Genomic DNA, 19,824 nt, shown 5'->3' on the forward strand with positions numbered 1-19,824 from the left:
TTTAATTTAGGTTTAAACTTAACAGCCAGGATTATGGCAGAAGTCAACATCAGAAACTAGAGGACCTATATCATCTTTATTCCAGGGTTTTGAACTCTTGTTAGGGAAGAGATCAAAGTCTTACCTTTGTTCATTGGGAATAAGATAGGCAAATGAAAAAGTGATTGTTCCTGCTTTTATTTCCAAACACCCTTCTCTATGTATGCAGATGTTGCTTTTTCCTGTTATCAGCTGGAAGCCCCAGCTGCAGAGGCATCTCATATTTCCTCCTGTGACTCAAGGGCTGGTGTCTTATGTTCTCTCTGCTATGATGTTAGTTCTGCCTGGTGAAGATGTAAGTCTCACCCATCCCTACATCTCACATTCCAGTACCTCCACTGCACCTTCTTCTATTTAGGGGGAATTATATCCTCTCTTCTCAAGAAATTAAATCTGGGCTTCCCTGGTGGCACAGTGGTTGAAAGTCCGCCTGCCAATGCAGGGGACATGGGTTTGTGCCCCAGTCTGGGAAGATCCCACATGCCGTGGAGCGGCTAGGCCCATGAGCCATGGCCACTGAGCCTGTGCATCCAGAGCCTGTGCTCCACAACGAGAGACCACAACAGTGAGAGGCCCGCATACAGCAAAAAAAAAAAAAAAAGACATTAAATCTTCTCTACTTTACTTGGTTCAGCTGGCAACTTCATGTGAATGCTGAACATTGGCTTCTTAAACACTTCAATGATTTTAGAAATATATAAAACTGGCAACTTTGTCTAAAATGGGAAGTCTGCTGTCCTTGCTGGACCAGAGATTCAAGAAAAACTATCCTCTCTGCACTGGAGAAACTTTCCTGACCAAGGCTACCAATGATCTCCTAAAATCAAAACAAAAAACTTCTTCTAGGCTTTCATCTTTCCATAATTTGGCACTGATGACCAATACCTTCCTTTGGTCTCCAGGACTACACACTCTCCTGGTTCTCCTCTAACCTCATCAAATAGTGGACCATTTATTCTCAGTCACATGAGAAGGTGCTTCCTTTTCTGTCTAGCCCATAAAAGACCCTGAAGCATTAAATGGCTTATCCTCTCTTTTTATTCAACACACTGTCTTACCCATATACCATCAGTCACCTAAAATAGCTAAAGAATTCCCCATCTCCATTTTCAGCCCAGGACTCATTCTAGAGCTTCATGCTTATATACCCAGCCACCTATTCAATATTTCTGCTCAAATATGATGCAGGAAGTTCAACTTCAACATATTTGAAACAGAGGTGTTCCCCCTTCTGCACTCTCCATCTTATGAAGGGTACCACTTTCCAACATCAAGTCATTAAAAGGAGAAGTATGGGATTTATCAGGATCTTCTCTTTTCTTTGAATCAAATCCTGTTGATTCTTCCTCTTTATATGTTCTTTGTAACTTCTCCACCTCTCTCTTTCCTTTCTGATATTTCATACCTGCAAGTCTTAATGTCTCGTGATGGTCAGCATGTACTCATAAATGGTCTCTCTGTTCATTTTATCTCCCTCTAATCAAATTTTCACTAAAGTAATCTTTTAAAACACTGATTTGAACATATTATCACCAGCTTAAGACCGTTTAGGGGCTTCTTTTAGTCCAGTGGTTCTCAAACTTTAGCATGCTTCAATCACCTAGAAGTCTTGTTGAAGCACCGATTGTTGGGCCCCACCCCCAGAATTTCTGAATCAGTTGGTTTGGGGTGGGGTTGATAATGAACATCTTTAATAAGTTCCCACACGGTGGTGTTGATGCTACATTGAACCTACACTTTGAGAACCACTGTGTAGCTGACAGTATACATTTCAAACTCCATAGCCTCATGTACAGGGCTTTGTCAACCCATCTCTCCAGCCATATCTCCTAACCACCACTATCAAGATCTGAGAAATGGGCTTCAGATGCATGAAAATGCCTCACTGCTTCTTGCCTCTTTGCCTTTGCTTAGCTATTTTCCTCTTCCTCTTTCCCTGCTTAATTAATATCCACTCATCTTTCAAGGTCCAGCTCAAGTGCCATCATCTCACTGAGGTATTTCCCCAAACTGTCTCCCCACCACACACACACACACACACACACACTTTGGTCAAACTGGCTAATCCTTTCCTCGGACCTCATTTAGGAACTGAGCCTACTCTTCTCACAGGACACATATCTCTTTATCACACTCAACTGCCTGTCTCCCCCTTTAAATTTTAAGGTCTTATGAGCAGAAACTCTCTTAATAGTATGTATACCTCCAGTATGTAGCAGAACATCTATAATATTCTAGAAATGCAATATTTGATTGTGGAATGAAAACAGATGACTATATGAGTTAAACTATTTTTAAGCCTACACAGTCCCACATATGCTACTCTGTACCCTTGTGTAAAGGAAACTTATGAACTAGAAAAAAATATCCAAGGGTATTTTACCTTTTTAGTACATGAATAATATGGAGAAGAGAAGCAGAACAGATTAAACCTTCGTCTTTCTTCTACTTAATGAATGTATACACTAAGAATAATTTGGCTAATGGAATATTAAGCCATACAACTGATTACATAGCAATTCCATAAGAATAAAGAGACTCCAGTAATTCTATTGTATTCTTGGTTATATTGGGTAAGTCCAGAATTAATTTATGATGCATGTACCATGATTAAATAAAAATGATCTGGCCATCTTTACAAAGAAGAGAAATAATTCACTTTAAACAGAGCATGAAATGGGTGGAAGAATTGATTCTAACTATAAATTATGGAATGGCCAACCAAAATGAAATCTTTATATTCCTACTGGTCAGAGATATAAATCCCTGCATGTTTCATAACACAGTACCCAAATGTTTTGAATAGTTCATTTATTTTTAAAATACAACACAAAATAGAATAGCCAATAACTATAGTATAAAATATTGTGCTAAGTACAGTGGAGGATTCAAAGAAGAGGTCAACACCACCCCCACCCTATATGGCAACAGGGGCTCTATTCGTATTTGAGGTAGGATAATTCTTTAATGTGTGGGATAGTCCAATGCATTCCAGGATGTTTAGGATTCCTGTTATTCATCTACTAATATACAGGTAGCCTCCCCTAGTTAATGTAACTAAATGCCTTTATACTTTCCCAAACACTTTCTAGGGGTAATATCAGCCACAGTTGAGATTTACTGTATGAGAGTTTCCTTGACAAGAGGGTTCTTTGTGAAACACTGGGATACTTTCACTCCCTGGCTATCCCACCCCATTTTGAAGGGTATAAGAGAGAAATGAAGAAGAAATGCTTTAAATTTTCTTTTTTGTTGTTGTTATGGTTAACACACATGCTACTCATATAACTCACTAAGTTTACATATGAATGGTAATGGTAATATCTAGTAATTAGTTACCAGAGGAATAAATATTTCTTGCACTGATGTCAGCTATTATAAAAATTGGACAATAATTATTATCTGGCCTGGACTCTATTTTTAGACAACAGGCACATAACAGAATGCTTCATTTTCCATCAATGCATAAATATTCCTATGCCAAAGTTTATACAGGGCTAGCTTAAATTTATTTATTGTAGTCAAAGTAAAAAAGGTGAATAGATTTAGACCATGACTCCTGGCTTTGATCTTTAATTGTGCAGAGAATTTGATTTTTGTCAGTTTACTCACATGTGATTAGAACTTGCTTAACTCCCAAAAATGTAAAATATGCTGGTAAATCAGAATGTCAATTTGTTAATTCACAGTGGGGCTTAGACTTTGTTTGGGACCAGAATGTTTGTGTCCTCTCCTCAGGACAGTTTAATAAGCCCAAGTCATAATTAAAAGGCTGTGCATCCATCTCTCCCACTTCTCCCCTTGTCCTTGCCTAGCCTTGCCTTGTCTAACTCATCCTGACCTGGTGCATCCTGTTGTCCCATCTCCAACATGTGCTCGACTAGTTATCCATGTAATGTGTATCTCTAGAAAAATTAAATGATGATTTTACTCCCCTGCTTAACCCCTCCAATAGCATCCCATTGCTCTTAAGGTAAAAAAAAAAAAAAAAACATAAAGATGTTTTTCAGAAAAATAAAAGCTCAGAGACTTAGTAGCAAGAAGGTCAGAAAACTTCTAAAAGAACTTCTTCAAACTGAACAGAAATGATAACAAATGGAAACGGAAGGTGATACAAAAAGATAAAGAATACTGAAAATGGTAAGTATGTGGGCAAATATAAAAGCCTGTCTATCTTTTCTCTATTTCTTAAAAAAAACACTGAATTTTACAGCAAAAATAATATTACATTGTGGGTTTTCTAATATTTGTAGAAACAAATTATAGGATAAAGGGGGTAAAAGGAATTATATTTTTTAAGGTTATTTAATTCTACATAAGTTGATACATATCAATTCCAATTAAACTGTATTTTATGTCCTAGAGCAACCTATTAAAAAATAAAAACAAAAACATATAAGTAAAAATCTGACATAGAAATTAAAATGAAATAATAAAACATTATTTGAGTGATGAAAAATGAAGCAGAAAATAGGAAAAGAAAAATTGAAGAAACAAATGGAACAATGAGAAACCAAATAGCAAGACTGCAGGCTTAAATGGAATCATATCAATAGTTCCATTAAATGTAAATAAACAAAATAATTAAATGACAAAAATTGTCAGACTGAATAAAAACATGAGTCATATACCACATATAAAGACACAGATTGAAAGTAAAAAGACAAAAATTATAAACCATTCAAACAATAAGGAGAGAGAGAGTGTGACTATAGAAACATCAAACAACATAGATTTCAAGAAAGAAGTATACAATTCAGAGCAAAACAAAAAAAAAAAGAAAGAAGTATTACCAAAAATAATGATAAGTGGGACAATTCATCAGAAATACTTAAAAATCCTAAAAGTGATTTATTTAATAACAGGACTTCAAAATACAGTGTTAAAATCCACACCCCAAAATGATGTTCAGATGATCATTGATATGACAAGCAATTTAAAAGCTAAACCTCTAAGGCTTCCCAGAGGAAAACAGAATGTTTTCACAAACTTGAGGTAGGCAAAGATTTCTTAGTGAATATCAAAAACACTAAACAGAAATGAAAAAAAAAAAAATATATATATATATATAAAATTTGGACTTCATCAAATTCAAAATTTCTGCTTATCCAGTGATACTCTTACAAAGATGAAAAACAAAGTCTAGAATGAGAGAAAACATTCTCAGCACAAGTGTCCAACAAAGCACTTGTATCCAGAATCCAATAGCAAACACTTACAATTGAATAATACATGAAATGTGATTTAAAAATGGGTAAAACTTGAACAAACATTCACGAAAATAAGATAAATAAATGTTCAATAAGCCCATAAAAAGACATTGAACATCTTAAATCATTATTAAAACCGAAACTAAATTCACAATGATAAACCACTTTATACACCATGAACACCAAATACTGGCAATGATGTGAAGCAGGTGGAACTCTACTTCACTCAAAGGGACTCAATCAATTTGACTCAATCAATTTGAAAAATTGTCCTTTTATTAAAGTGTTAAATATATACCTAATGTAATCCAACAATTCCAATTCTAAGTATTTACACCTAAGGGCTTATAAAAGACTGTTCATATGAACTTTATTTGTAATGGTCAAAAACTAGAAACAATCAAAAAATTAATCAACAGGAAGCTGGTAAAACAAATTATGGTATATTGATTCAACAGGATGTTACTCAGCAAAAAAAAAAAAATAAACAAGTGATACATGCAATAACATGCTTGAATCCTACAAACAGATATTATACAGATGAAGTCAGAAAAAAGAAAGAATGCATATTTTATGATTCAGTTTATATGAAGTTCAAGAGCAGGCAAAAATAATGTATACCTATAGAAATCATAAATGTGGATGCCTATGGGAGCAAGAATTGACAAGAAGTTGGAGAAAGAATTTTCTGGAGTGATGGAAATGCTCTGTGTCCTAACTGGAATAGTGGTTATGTGGGTGTAGACATCTGTCAAAACTCATTGAACTAAGTACTTAAGATCTGTACATTATAAGAAGTTTACCTCGAGAAGAGCCTGAACCAAGATGGTGGAGTAGAAGGACACGTTCTCACTACCTCTGGTGAGAACACCAGAATCACAACTACCTGCTGGACAATCATCGACAGGAAGACGCTGGAACTCACCAAAAATGATACCCCATATCCAAAGACAAAGGAGAAGTCATAATGAGACAGCAGGACGGGCACAATCAGAGTAAAATCAAATCCCATAACTGATGGGTGGGTGGCTCACAGACTGGAGAACACTTATACCGCAGAAGTCCACCCACTGGAATGAAGGTTCTGAGCCCCACGTCAGGCTTCCCAACCTGGGGTTCCAGCAACGGGAGGAGGAATTCCTAGAGAATCAGACTTTGAAGCCTAGTGGGATATGATTGCAGGACTATGACAGGAATGGGGGAAACAGAGACTCCACTCTTGGAGGGCACATACAAAGTAGTGTGCACAGTGGGACACAGGGGAAGGAGAAGTGACCCCAGGGGAGAGTGAAACAGACCTACCTGCTAGTGTTGGAGGGTCTCCTGCAGAGGCAGGGGATGGCTGTGGCTCACTGTGGGGACAAGGACACTGGCAGCAGAAGCTCTGGGAAGTACTCCTTGGCATGAGCCCTCCCAGAGTCTGCCATTAGCCCCACCAAAGAGCCCAGGCAGACTCCAGTGTTGGGTTGCCTCAGGCCAAACTACCAACCTGGAGGGAACCCAGCCCCACCCATCAGCAGTCAAGCAGATTAAAGTTTTACTGAGCTCTGCCAACCAGAGCAACAGTCAGCTCTAACCACCACCAGTCCCCCCCATCAGGAAACCTGCACAAGCCTCTTACATAGCCTCATCCAATAGAGGGCAGACAGCAGAAGTAAGAAGAACTACAATCCTGTGGCCTGTGGAACAAAAACCACATTCGCAGAAAGACAGACAAGATGAAAAGGTGGAGGACTATGTACCAGATGAAGGAACAAGATAAAACCCCAGAAAAACAACTAAATGAAGTGGAGATAGGCAATGTTCCAGAAAAAGAATTCAGAATAATGATAGTGAAGATAATCCAGGACCTCGGAAAAAGAATGGAGGCAAAGATCGAGAAGATGCAAGAAATGTTTTAAAAAGACGTAGAAGAATTAAAGAACAAACAAACAGAGATGAACAATACAATAACTGAAATGAAAACGACATTAGAAGGAATCAATAGCAGAATAACTGAGGCAGAAGAATGGATAAGTGACCTGGAAGACAGAATAGTGGAATTCACTGCTGCAGAACAGAATAAAGAAAACAGAATGAAAAGAAATGAAGACAGCCTAAGAGACCTCTGGGACAACATTAAATGAAACAAAATACACATTATAGGGGTCCCAGAAGGAGAAGAGAGAGAGAAAGGACTAGAGAAAATATTTGCAGAGATTTGAGCCAAAAACTTCCCTAACATGGGAAAGGAAATAGTCACCCAAGTCCAGGAAGTGCAGCAAGTCCCATACAGGATAAACCCAAGGTGAAACACACCGAGACACATAATAATCCAACTGGCAAAAATTAAAGACAAAGAAAAATTATTGAAAGCAGCAAGGGAAAAATGACAAATAACATACAAGGGAACTCCCATAAGGTTAACAGCTGATTTCTCAGCAGAAACTCTACAAGCCAGAAGGGAGTGGCATGATATACTTAAAGTGATGAAAAGGAAGAACATACAGCCAAGATTACTCTACCTGACAAGGATCTCATTCAGATTCGAGGGAGAAATCAAAAGCTTTACAGACAAGCAAAAGCTAAGAGAATGCAGCACCACCAAACCAGCTCTACAACAAATGCTAAAGGAACTTTTCTAAGTGGGAAACAAGAGAAGAAAAGGACCTGCAAAACCAAATCAAAAATGATTTAGAAAATGATCATAGGAACATACATATCGATAATTACCTTCAACATGAATAGATTAAATGCTCCAACCAAAAGACACAGGCTTGCTGAATGGATACAAAAACAAGACCCATCTATATGCTGTCTCAAGAGACCCACTTCAGATCTAGGGACACATACAAACTGAAAGTGAGGGGATGGAAAACGATATTCCACACAAATGGAAATCAAAAGAAAGCTGGAGTAGCAATACTCATATCAGATAAAATATACTTTAAAATAAAGAATGTTACAAGAGACAAGGAAGGACACTACATAATGATCAAGGGATCAATCCAAGATATAATAATTATAAATATATATGCACCCAACATAGGAACACCACAATACATAAGGCAACTGCTAAAAGCTGTAAAAGAGGAAACCAACAGTAACACAATAATAGTGGGGAACTTTAACACCTCACTTACACCAATGGACAGATCATCCAAAATGAAAATAAATAAGGAAACAGAAGCTTTAAATGACACAATAGACCAGATAGATTTAATTGATATTTATAGGACATTCCATCCAAAACCAACAGATTACACTTTCTTCTCAAGTGCACATGGAACATTCTCCAGGATAAATCACATCTTAGGTCACAAATCAAGCCTCAGTAAATTTAAGAAAATTGAAATCATATCAAGCACCTTTTCTGACCAAAACATTATGAGATTAGAAATGAATTACAGGGAAAAAATGTAAAAAACACAAACATATGGAGGCTAAACAATACGTTACTAAATAACCAAGAGATCATTGAAGAAATCAAAGAGGAACTAAAAAAATACCTAGAGACAAATGACAATGAAAACATGACAATCCAAAACTTATGGAATGCAGCAAAAGCAGTTCTAAGAGGGAAGTTTATAGCTGTACAATCCTACCTCAAGAAACAAGAAAAATCTCAAATAAACAACCTAACATTACACCTAAAGGAACTAGAGAAAGAAGAACAAACAAAACCTAAAGTTAACAGAAGGAAAGAAATCATAAATATCAGAGCAGAAATAAATGAAACAGAAATAAAGAAAACAATAGCAAAGATCAATAAAACTAAAAGCTGGTTCTTTGAGAAGATAAACAAAATTGATAAACCATTAGCCAGACTCATCAAGAAATAGAGGGAGAGGACTCAAATCAATAAAATTAGAAACGAAAAAGGAGAAGTTACAACAGACACCACAGAAATACAACCCATCCTAAGAGACCACTACCAACAACTCTATGCCAATAAAATGGACAACCTAGAAGAAATGGATATACTCTTAGAAAGGTATAACCTTCCAAGACTGAACCAGGAAAAAAAAGAAAATATGAACAGACCAATCACAAGTAGTGAAATTGAAACTGTGATTAAAAATCTTCCAACCAACAAAAGTCCAGGAGCAGATGGCTTCACAGGTGAATTCTATCAAACATTTAGAGAAGAGCTAACACCCATCCTTCTCAAACTCTTCCAAGAAATTGCGGAGGAAGGAACAGTCCCAAACTCATTCTATGAGGCCACCATCACCCTGATACCAAAACCAGACAAAGATACTACAAAAAAAGAAAATTACAGACCAATATCACTGATGAATATAGATACAAAAATCCTCAACAAAATACTAGTGAACAGAATCCAACAACACATTAGAAGGATCATACACCATGATCAAGTGGGATTTATCCCAGGGATGCAAGGATTCTTCGATATATGCAAATCAATCAATGTGATACACCATATTAACAAATTGAAGAAGAAAAACCATATGATCATCTCAATAGATGCAGAAAAAGCTTTTGACAAAATTCAACACCCATTTATGATAAAAACTCTCCAGAAAGTGGGCATAGAGGGAACCTACCTCAACAAATAAAGGCCGTATACCACAAACCCACAGCAAACATCATTTTCAATGGTGAAAAACTGAAAGCATTTCCTCTAAGATCAAGAACAAGACAAGGATGTCCACTCTCAGCACTATTATTCAACATAGTTTTGGAAGTCCTAGCCATGGCAATCAGAGAAGAAAAAGAAATAAAAGGAATACAAATTGGAAAAGAAGAATTAAAGCTGTCACTGTTACAGATGACATGATACTATACATAGAGAATCCTAAAGATGCTACCAGAAAACTACTAGAGCTAATCAATGAATTTGGTAAAGTTGCAGGATACAAATTTTTTTTTTTTTTTTACTTTTTTTTTTTTTTTTTACAAATTTAATCAGTTATACATATACATATGTTCCCATATCCCTTCCTTTTTGCGTCTCCCTCCCACCCTCCCTATCCCACCCCTCCAGGTGGTCACAAAGAACCGAGCTGATCTCCCTGTGCTATGCGGCTGCTTCCCACTAGCTATCTACCTTACGTTTGGTAGTGTATATATGTCCATGCCGCTCTTTCACTTTGTCACAGCTTACCCTTCCCCCTCCCCATATCCTCAAGTCCATGCTCTAGTAGGTCTGTGTCTTTATTCCTGTCTTACCCCTATGTTCTTGATGACATTTTTTCCTTAAATTCCATATATATGTGTCAGCATACAGTATTTGTCTTTCTCTTTCTGACTTACTTCACTCTGTATGACAGACTCTAGGTCCATCCACCTCATTACAAATAGCTCAATTTCATTTCTTTTTACAGGATACAAATTTAATGCACAGAAATCTCTTGCATTCCTATACACTAATGATGAAAAATGTGAAAGAGAAATTAAGGAAACACTCTCATTTACCACTGCAACAAAAAGAATAAAATGCCTAGGAATAAACCTTCCTAGGGAGACAAAAGACCTGTATGCAGAAAACTATAAGACACTGATGAAAGAAATTAAAGATGATACCAACAGATGGAGAGATATACCATGTTTTTGGATTGGAGGAATCAATATTGTAAAAATGACTCTACTACTCAAAGCAATCTACAGATTCAATGCAATCCCTGTCAAATTACCAATGGCATTTTTTATGGAACTAGAACAAAAAAATCTTAAAATTTGTGTGGAGACACAACAGACCCCAAGTAGCCAAAGCAGTCTTGAGGGGAAAAAAAGGAGCTGGTGGAATCAGACTCCCTGACTTCAGACTATACTACAAAGCTACAGTAAACAAGACAATATGGTACCAGCACAAAAACAGAAACATAGATCAATGGAAGAAGATAGAAAGCCCAGAGGTAAACCCACGCACCTATGGTCAACTAATCTATGACAAAGGAGGCAAGGATATACAATGGAGAAAAGACAGTCTCTTCAATAAGTGGTGCTGGGAAAACTGGACAGCTACATGTAAAAGAATGAAATTAGAACACTCCCTAACACCATTCACAAAATAAACTCAAAATGGATTAAAGACCTAAATGTAAGACTGGACACTATAAAACTCTTAGAGGAAAACATAGGAAGAACACTCTTTGACATAAATCACAGCAAGAGCTTTTTTGATCCACCTCCTAGCATAATGGAAATAAAAACAAAAATAAACAAATGGGACCTAATGAAACTTAAAAGCTTTTACACAGCAAAGGAAACCATAAACAAGACCAAAAGACAACCCTCAGAATGGGAGAAAATATTTGCAAACGAGTCAAATGACAAAGGATTAAACTCCAAAATATATAAACAGCTCATGCAGCTCAATAGCAAAAAAACAAACAACCCAATCCAAAAATTGGCAGAAGACCTAAATAGACATTTCTCCAAAGAAGACATACAGATGGACCAGAAGCACATGAAAAGCTGCTCAACATCACTAATTATTAGAGAAATGCAAATCAAAAGTACAATGAGATATCACCTCACACCAGTCAGAATGGCCATCATCAAGAAATCTAGAAACAATAAATGCTGGAAAGGGTGTGAAGAAAAGGGAACACTCTTGCACTGCTGGTGGGAATGTGAATTGGTACAGCCACTATGGAGAACAGTATGGAGGTTCCTTAAAAAACTAAAAATAGAACTACCATATGACCCAGCAATCCCACTACTAGGCATATACCCTGAGAAAGCCACAATTCAAAAAGAGACATGTACCAAAATGTTCATTGCAGCTCTATTCACAATAGCCCGGAGATGGAAACAACCTAAGTGTCCATCATCGGATGAATGGATAAAGAAGATGTGGCACATATATACAATGGAATATTACTCAGCCATAAAAAGGAACGAAATTGGGTCATTTGTTGAGACATGGATGGATCTAGAGACTGTCATACAGAGTGAAGTAAGCCAGAAAGAGAAAAACAAATATCCTATATTAATGCATATATGTCGAACCCAGAAAAAGGGTACAGATGAACTGGTTTGTAGTGCAGAAATACAGACACAGATGTAGAGAACAAACATATGGACACCAAGGGGGAAAAGCACTGGACGGTTGTGGTGGTGGTGTGATGAATTGGGCGATTGGGATTGACATGTATACACTGATTTGTATAAAACTGATGACTAATAAGGACCTGCTGTATAAAAAATAAATAAAATTAAATTTAAAAATTAAAAAAAAGAAGTTTACCTCAATAAAAATAAATATATTCCTTTTGAAAATCCAAAAAGGGGAAGGGAGGAGTTATCCAGTGAAATGTAGTAGAAATGAGAGACAACGTTTAAAATCCCATGGAGAATGGACTTGAGGACATGGGGAGGGGAAGGGTAAGCTGGGACAAAGTCAGAGAGTGGCATGGACATATATACACTACCAAATGTAAAACAGATAGCTAGTGGGAAGCAGCTGCATAGCACAGGGAAATCAGCTTGGTGCTTTGTGACCACCTAGAGGGGTAGGATAGGGAGGGTGGGAGGGAGATGCAAGAGGGAAGAGAGATGGGGATATGGTGGGAGGGAGATGCAAGAGGGAAGAGAGATGGGGATATATGTATACTTAGAGCTGATTTACTTTGTTATACAGCAGAAACGAACACACCATTGTAAAGCAATTATACTCCAATAAAGATGTTAAAAAATCTATTTGAAAATAAATATAAACTTATAGCTATAGTCCCAAAGAAATAGTGAACCAAGGAATAAACGTATACATTTCACTGTGCTTAATAAGTATATTAACATTTCAGTGATTCTGCAAATAAAATATAGTAACCTGTTAGAATGCTTAAATTCTTGTGACTGACATCCCATGATTTATAAATTCATATATATCAACAAATAATGTAGAATATTCCCTTGAATTAAGTTACTAGTCTATAATGGTTTGGAATAAGAAATTAATATAACTCTCAAAACTGAAATATCAAAGTTTATCAATGTTTCATGAATATTTCTCCTCTAATAAATATATTTCTAAGGTCTAAATCTACTATTGGCATTAGTGTTGTGCACCCATAGAAATCTAAGCAGCTGACAGTGTCATGTACTAATCTGTTAAATAAAATTAATGTTTTAAGATGGTATCATGCAGCCCAGTTTGCAAAGAGTTCTTCTGAGGTGTTTTACAATATTCTGCTAAGGAAGCACTGGTCATGAAGAATGAACTAAACAGTGTTATTTATTTCAGTGCAGAAGAACTCAAGTTTTTCTATTTCTTAACATCGTGGTTTGTAAAACCAGAAGGATGTATGAAATAAGTTCTACCTCTTGATCTGTAAGAGAACACTTTTAAGTGTTGATTTCTTTGATACATGTAAAAGATTGAGAATTAGCTGCACCTGAAGTAGTTAATCATACAAAAGGACTATTTCAATATATAAAGGGTTAACGTTCTGTGTAGGAAGCCAAAAATCAAGTACTAATGGTCAGAACCAAAGCTAAATGAACTTTCGCTGGGCATGAGGATGATCTTGAAACATTTGCAGTTGTTCTGATTCATTGTGATCAAAGTCTTTGTTCTATTCTGTTCTCGAAAATGTTTTCTTAATTTCTAAGTTTTTCTCTTAGCCCGAAACAGTATTAGAGAGTGTAACAACTTCTCAACAAATGTATGATGAATAAACTAATACACAAACTAAATAGAATAGCAGATAGGGAAGAGTGAAAGAGGGGCCCCATAGTGTGTCTCTGGAAGAATGGCGGTACCACTGGCTTGAGCAGTGGAGATGCTGTAGGGGGTAACAAATTCTTGCAGAATGTCTTCTCAGAGAATCAAGCAGTAAGTCCTGAAATTCGAGACCTAAACCCTGCCCTCGGAGACAATATTGGCTTGGCCAAAAAGTTTGTTCGGGATTTTCCATAAGGTGATACAGAAAACCCAAACAAACTTTTTGGCCAACCCAATATATCAACAGAATATCCTTTCCTAGTGTTGTCAGGCTGAGAATATTCCGGAGAATTTTTGTCTGTGTCATCAGATGTTTCAGCATCAGAGTCAGGAAAGCAACTTGGCTGGCAGATCTTTCTCAAAGCTCAGTTTAAACAAAGTTCCTGACGGCAAGTGCATTAAAACTGAGATAATGAAATGAACATGAATCATCAGCCAACAAAGGGAGTAAAGAGGTGGACTGGCTTAAGTTCTAATTTAGGGATGTGTCTTTTACATGTGCCCATTATTGTTAAAGCCCCGTCCAAACTGATCTGTGAGGATGCTGCTCAGACTGGAGGAGAGAAGTGCAGGCAACATTGTCCCAAAAATAAAGATATCATTTCCTGAAAATGTTGCTGTAGGAAATTCCTACTTATTAAAATAGCTAAATTAAATGTTTTCAAATGAAAAAACTGTGTCCCCCTTGCTAACCTCCGGCTCATCACATTACTGTTCTATTTCCTAAAAGAAAGAAACCTTCGATTGTGAATTATCAAAGAACTCTGGAATTTGCATGGTACTTCATCATTATTTTTCTCTGCAAGAAAACAAAAAAGAGACTAGTAGAATGCAAAAAAAATTCATATGCTTCAAGAAGATAATCAGTTTTTCTGAATGAACAATAGTATTCAAAATGGAGGCTTCCTCACACAGTATTGTAAAACTAATTTAAATAAATAAGTAAGTACGTAAGTAAATAAATAAATTAATTAATATAATAAATAAATGGGGGCTTCCCTTGTAGGTCTATGGGGACCTGTAAGTATTACTGACCCACAAACATGTGCATCAGAAGCCATGGCTGTGCTCACTTCACATTCCTTCGTGAGTCTGTGCTATACACACTCATCTTTATTGCCTGGTATTATACGGTGGTAGATATTTTGGGGAGCTATATAAAAAAATTCTTCCCAGAATCCGCTAGAGACAGTTTTTTTTTTTTTTTTCTTTCTTTTCCAGCTCAGAAATTTGTATTTGGGCAAATTTCAGTTTGGATATTTGCAGCCTGTCAAAGATAATGATTTCATCCTTTAAGCTCTAGGCTTACTTTATCTTTTAAGTAATGAGGATACCAATTTTCTTTTGGAAAAGAACAAGCAAACTGAGGTAACTTCTTATGGTCCTTCCAAACTGATAACTACTCCCCCATAGAGATGCCAGCTTCTGTCTTCTTTGAGCAAAGAGCTTACTATTCTGGCACTGATTTTTCTCATTTGAAAAGATGTATCATTGGAATAAAATGGCATTTCTCAAGATAGGTCTGTGGATACTAGTCCTGTTTGGTGTAGAAAAACCTACTGCACTGTTGGATTTTTTAAGAAAGATGTTGCCACTTATAAGACCTGTGTTACAGAGGACAAAGGGGACCCCATCAAATCCCTGCCCCATGGTCAGCAGAGAGGAGGGCCCTCAGCTCTCAGCAGCAAAGGTGAGGTTGGACTATGTAATCATAAATCAACAAATTACAAAAGGCTATTTAGAAAGGGTTCTGCTAAGATACAGATGAAAGAGGCCACAGTATTTACACAGTAAAATATTAATCAGTAAGTTTTGTTATCAGTAAAGAGGTAACAGGGCGTTTCTAGGAACTAATAATCTCTTTGTTAGTTCAGATTTTAATGTTTTGAATATGGGACATGAAGTTCTGTTGATTTTGGAAGGCATTTATCTCTTTAGTGATTCTTTAAGTATAAAGGGTCCAAGTTCAAAGAATTCTGGTAAACAGGGCTCCTACCCTTGGAGAGTGTACATGAACAAACTGAAGGCTCTATGTAAGCTGTGTTTAACTGTGTTTCCCAAACATGTTTAACCACAACATGTACTTGCATCATATGGAAATAACCTCCTTAAAACAGTCTTTGGGAAATACTGACCTCAAATAATTTCCAAATCCTGATATATATTCTGCAAAGAGGCTAAACCTGAGTAGATTTTTATTTCTAGCCTTCCAGACTAGTGAAAAAATAACAACAGTGTTTCAATGGTTCCTTGTTGTTTTCATATTTCTTCTCTCAAATACGTTTTAACTGATCTTTACAATTCCATGAAATGGGTTTTATTTTAAAATGACACCAGGAAGCCACAACACCCAAGAGACTTCTGCACTTGGTTTTCGTGGAAAATCACCTGACCTCACAATAATAGTCATAAACTGCTCAGTTTGCAAGATCTTCTCTGGCTAAAGCCATGTCATGCTTCCATGTCCCTAAGATGTCAATTCCTTGAAAATTACCAGCCAAAATTCCCCATGCTTCCCACATAGACCTATGCAGTAACTCCCTTTATGCTCCAAATGACTCCTACTTCCCTCACTCTCTCAAGATTTGGAGAAGTGCTATATTATGGAAATAACACTAGTTAGACACTCCTGGGTTCCAATCCTTACCCTGTAAGTCATCAACTTGAAGACCTTGCAAGTTACTTTTTTTTAGTTTTCTTTTTTTTTTTACATTACTTTATATTGGAGTATAGATGACTGTTGTGTTTCAGTTGTACAGCAAGGTGGTTCAGTTATACATATACATATATCCATTCTTTTTCAGATTCTTTTCCCATATAGGTTATTACAGAGTATTGAATAGAGTTCTCTGTGCTACACAATAGGTCCTTGTTGATGCAAGTTACTCTTTGCAATTTCATTTACTCCTCTTGAAAAGAGAATGATGACATCTATACTTTCCAGGGACAATAGCATCTTGATCTAGAATAGAGACCTTCAATAGAACTGATATTCGCTTGACCTCTTCCCCACTCTCATTTTCCTACACCATCAACAGAATTGCAAAACAGCTAAAAATGAATATTAGATTGATATTTATTGCTGAAAAACTGTTATCTTGAGAAAACAATGGTGAATAGAGTAAGGAGAAGAGCCATCTCAGCACCATCATTATCCACAGCCGTCCTGCAAAATGTAATCTTCACTATAGGACAAAAGCAGTATGTTCCAAGACTGTGAGCTACAGTGACTACAATGGAGTAGAGGGCTTTACAATGGGCTCCCATTTCTCAGGCAGGAAAAGCCTTCTGACTATACTTAGAATGGAGTGTGGAAGTGAAGAAAGAAAAGGCCAAACATTCACACCACTTCTTCAGTGAAACCCAGTAGCACTGCATGGGTGTATTTTGAAAAATAAAAGGTATTCTTTTTCTTTCTTCCTTCCTTCCTTCCTTTCTTCCTTCCTTCCTTTCTTTCTTTCTTTCTTTTTTTCTTTCTCTCTTTCTCTCTCTTTTTTTTTATTCACTCGTTCATAAAACATTTATTGACCACTTACCAGGAGTCAGAGGAATAAAGGAAATTGTGATTTTTCCATCCTCAGCCCTCAGTTACTGCAGTCCTGGGCTTGTCTTCTGTGTCCCAGGAAGCTGTGGGGTGGCCAGCACCAAAGTGAACAGTAGCTCATGGTGGCACTAGAAGAGCAGAGGAACATATGAACTGGAGTGGATATGAGTCAACCTCCCTTTTTACTAAAAAAGCCAAATCCTCTCCCCAATAGAGGGGTTTACTAACCCAAATGGATTTTTAAAGAATCAGTCTGGGGTGATTAATTTTTTATGAGAGGTTGCAGAAAGACCCATGTACTATGCATTATTTAGCAAAGGATGGCCACATTTAAAAAATGATTATTGGATACATATTGCACATAAAAAATAAACTATTTTTTTTTGGAGAGTTTTGTGGCATAGCATTGACTATTGGGTGTCAGAGAAGTGGAACTATCTGCATTTTTACTTCCAACTTATTTGTCACCAAAGCCAATTCTGAAATAAAAGATCTATGGTTGTTTCTTTTGATGTTGCATAGAAAGAACTTTCCCCCAAATTACAGGTAGCCTAGTGTGTAGGCAGTGCAGTCATGAGTGTTTTAGTTAATGTATGGCTTGTTTTGCAAAGACTTTTGCACATTTAAAAGAAATGTTCATGAATTTCCAAATGCTATGTTTGCTGTAGCAAGACATTTAGAGTAATCATTACCTCCAGCTGTGATTTCCATCTTCCCCACCACTGCTCCCTGTGTGTGCTTCTTTTATATTTGACAGACTTTCTGCATTTTTAGCCACCCTGACAATAATTATGTAGTTGGTGAGCAGCAACCATTAAGTTTAGGTACATTTAGTTCCTACTTAGTCCCAGTTATATGATCACGAAGCACTTCAAGAAGTAAAACAAAATCAAGCATTATGACAATATAAAACCGAGACTTTAAATGAAACAAGGAAAAGAAGTTATTCTGAGTGAAGTACAAGATAAAACACATCTTTTATGGGGTCCTTTTTTAATGTAATAAGTTACCTTAGAACAAAAGTTATTTGAAAATAATTTATGAAATTACCATCAGAACACATATCTATAAGCTATAGCAAAGACTTCGTGAGATTTTTAAATCCTCTGAATCTTTTTCTTTCTTAAATATTAAAACATTTAACGTTTTTTCAGGCGGCGGGGAAGAGGGCGGACATTCAGATGGAGAGTGCCTACCAAAAGCGATCGACCATTTTTCAAAATAAGAAGAGGGTTCTGCTTGGAGAAACTGGCAAGGAGAAGCTCCCGTATAACAACGGGAACATTGGTCTGGGCTTCAAGACACTGAAGGAGGCCATCGAGGGCACCTACAATGACAAGAAATGACCTTTTACTGGTAATGTTGTCATCCAAGGGCGGATCCTGTCTGGCGTAGTGACCAAGGTAAAGATGCAGAGAACCCTTGTCATCCTCTAAGACTACCTCCACTGCATCCGAAAGTACAACCGCTTCGAGAAGCGCCACAAGAACGTATATATGCATCTTTCCCCCTGCCTCAGGGACATCCAGATTGGCGACACTGTCACAGTGGGCGAGTGCCCTCCCCTAAGCAAGACGGTGTGCTTCAATGTGCTCCAGGTGACCAAAGCTGCTGGCACCAGGAAGCAGTTCCAGAAGTTCTGAGACTGGACACGTGCCCACTGCCCCAAACAAAGTAAAGGGTTTTTTTTTCCCAGTCAAACAAAACAAAAACATTTTAGCGATATTGTCTCAAAATAGAATTACTATCCAGTAACCCCACAAAGGGGTTTTCTTTTTTTTTCTCTGTAGGATCTCAGAGTGCATATTATCTCATTTTAAGACTCCATTCGATGTGGGTTTTTTTTTTTTTTTTTTTTTTTTGCAGTATGCGGGCCTCTCACCGTTGTGGAGCACAGGCTCCGGACGCACAGGCTCAGCGGCCATGGCTCACGAGCCCAGCCGCTCCGCAGCACATGGGATCTTCCCGGACTGGGGCACGAACCCACGTCCCCTGCATCAGCAGGAGGACTCTCAACCACTGCACCACCAGGGAAGCCCCAATGTGTTCTTTATAACAGGTTGTTTAGGAATAAAACAATTAATGTAGAATTGCATCTAAATTATATTCTACTTGAAATGAGCAAATAAAGTCATAAAATTAACATATTAAAACTGTATAGCAATGTCTTCAGCAGGCATATTGTATGTGTGTATGTATACATATATACATTTATGTGTGTGTATATACATATATACACATATATACATATATATTTAATTTTTTTAGCTGACATTTTTGGGATGTAGACATAGCTAATCAAGCTAGACATAGTTGATTCTAGTAAGAGTTATTTCCTTACTTTTCACTGCATTTTTTTG

The 19,824-nt window shown here is 37.0% G+C and overlaps 1 pseudogene; it reads left to right on the top strand.

Moving 5' to 3' along the window:
- The first annotated feature begins 15,505 nt into the window (after positions 1 to 15,505).
- Positions 15,506 to 19,107, top strand: LOC132490572 (small ribosomal subunit protein uS17-like; annotated as a pseudogene).
- Positions 19,108 to 19,824: the final 717 nt, after the last annotated feature.

Source organism: Mesoplodon densirostris, chromosome 5, assembly GCF_025265405.1.
Source record: "Mesoplodon densirostris isolate mMesDen1 chromosome 5, mMesDen1 primary haplotype, whole genome shotgun sequence".
NCBI lineage: Eukaryota > Metazoa > Chordata > Mammalia > Artiodactyla > Ziphiidae > Mesoplodon > Mesoplodon densirostris.